The sequence below is a fragment of the Equus caballus genome, chromosome 16 (assembly GCF_041296265.1).
Source record: "Equus caballus isolate H_3958 breed thoroughbred chromosome 16, TB-T2T, whole genome shotgun sequence".
NCBI lineage: Eukaryota > Metazoa > Chordata > Mammalia > Perissodactyla > Equidae > Equus > Equus caballus.
This window is the reverse complement of record NC_091699.1, coordinates 4,796,043-4,798,466: the sequence shown is the minus strand read 5'-3', so window position 1 is coordinate 4,798,466 and position 2,424 is coordinate 4,796,043. Positions and strand designations below refer to the sequence as shown.

At 34.4% G+C, this 2,424-nt stretch overlaps 1 non-coding gene across 1 annotated transcript; it reads left to right on the top strand.

Moving 5' to 3' along the window:
• The first annotated feature begins 700 nt into the window (after window positions 1-700).
• LOC111771271 (small nucleolar RNA SNORA18) lies at window positions 701-830 on the top strand. Its single transcript, XR_002805014.1, has one exon. It is a non-coding gene; the product is annotated as a small nucleolar RNA SNORA18 (small nucleolar RNA).
• Window positions 831-2,424: the final 1,594 nt, after the last annotated feature.

Below are 2,424 nucleotides of genomic sequence, written 5' to 3'. Positions count from 1 at the left end.
GTTTTAGTTGATGTCTTCTTCTATTTCAAGGCATAGTAACTGTGAAAAGGGGCGTATATTGGATCCAATTTAGGTGCCTCCCCAGATACACTCTACCTAATATATCTTATGGACATACTTTTAACACAGAGCTTTCATGCCCACTGTTGCCACATCTCCTGCCCACAGAGATTATGGTCTAATTTTTGTCCAGGGTTTTATAATAAAAATGATAGAACTGTAAAGATGACTGAATGTGCAACCTCACCAGGAATTTTTTTATTGAAGTCAGTATTCTGATAAGAAAAGAGTGGGAGTCTGAGATCTAGACAGACATAATTGTGCAGGGCAGGGTGAAAACCATGAAATCACAAATTATCTTGCATCCTCCTGATTATCGTAAGTAGCCTCCTCTCCCTTGAAAAAGAGGAAGGAACAGTTTTCCTTAGCCTAGACACCATGCCATTACCTTATTTGAAGAAGTTGTCATGCAATGGTATTTGCTTTCCTCGTGGGCTTCCTCCTACACCCCTTATTGCTTCCAACCAGCTAACGAGGGGAAAGCTTCAAGAAAGTCTAAGCACCAATGTACATTCTTGCTCTAGGATAAAATGAAATGCATGAGAAAATTGCAGGACTTTGCTGCTAAGTACAAGTGTGAACCATGGGAGCACTTCATTATGGGAGATGTTAACACAGAATGGCAAAATATAAATCTTGGATTGAGGTCTATCCAATGGGGCTTTTTCTGTAGACTCACATTATTGGAAATGTCTCGTCAAGTAACTATGTGGTTTGCTTTACTCACAGAACTATCTGTTAGATCTGTGGGAAAGAACTACAATACAGAGTTCCTAAAAGTATAAAAGACCCAATAGTTGACTTTTTTTAATCTTAGGTATTGACAGTATCTTAAATATCTGTACTATTATTTGGTGTGGAAGCTTAGGAGTGAATATGATTTGAACTTAATTCATATTTAGAAGACCCTAAAGTAAATTTCTTGAAGAAATTAATTCCCAAAGTTTCTAGGTGGGACATTTTTGAAGTGTGTCATCAGTATATCCATATTCAAGTGGAGATAAAATAAACTCAACTAAAAAATTGTGGGCTGACTAACATGACACCTGTGGATTAAACATGGGTTATATTTATTTGTTTATTTATTTTTGTCTTTTTACCATTCTTTGAAATGTTTATTACAAGTATTCTTAAAGACTTCTCTACATCCATTACAGAATGGTAAAACTTCCATTCGCTGATATAACACTGTTCTCAATGCATTTTTTAAATTCTTTCCTTTCTAAGGGAATCATATTATAATATATAAATACATCAACTTAACATATGCACCTTACATTTACACCACGTTATATGTCAGATATATTTCATCTAAAAAAAAAAGCACAGGCTCTTTGTAAAAGGGCAGTCGTGTAGATGAATCTTGACTCAAATTTTGGAGGAAATAAAGTAAGCTTGATGGGCTGTGGAAGGAATCATATGTAAAATTCCCTAAATAAAAATGTATTGACTTTAACCAGCCAGAAGAAATGATGAAATTCGGCCATTTGTGACAGCGTGGATGGACCTTGAGGGTATTATGCTGAGTGAAATAAGTCAGAGGGAGAAAGTAAAATTCCATATGATCCCACTTATAAGTAGAAGATAAAAACAACGACAAACAAACACATAGCATTGGAGATTCGATTGGCGGTTACCATGGGGGAAGGATGGGGAGGACAAAAGGGGTAATTAGGCTCACATGTGAGGGGATGGAATATGATTACTTTTCAGGTGGTGAACATGATGTAATCTACACAGAATTTGAAATATATTATGATGTACATCCACAAATAAATAAATAAGAAAAATATAGGTGTTAATCACTATAAACTTCCCTCTTACCAATACTTTTGGGACATCCTATAATTCCTGGTATGTTATGCTTTCATTTTAATTCGTCTTAGACATTTTCCAATTTCCGTTTGATTTCCTCTTTTGTTCAATGGTTATTCAAGAGTGTTTTATTTTAATTTCAATGAATTTGTGAATTTTTCTATTTTCTCTTGTTATTGATTTCTTGTTTCACTCTGCTGTGTTCAGAAAAGATATTTGGAATGATTTCAATCTTCTTAAGTTTGTTAAGACTTATTTCGTGCCCTAACATATGGTCTATCCTGAAGAAAATTCTGTGTGCTCTTTAAAAGAATATGTGTATTGCTACTGTTGGTGGAATGTTCTGGATGTGTCTGTTAGGTACATCTCACCAATAGTGTTCTAGTCTGTTGTTTCCTTATTGATTTTCTCTTTAAGTGTTCTGTCCATTTTTGTAAGTGGGATATCAATACATTCTATTGTTATTGTATTACTGTGTATTTATCCCTTTATATCCATCAATATTCACTTTATGTATTTTGATCCTCTGATTTTGGATGCATATATATT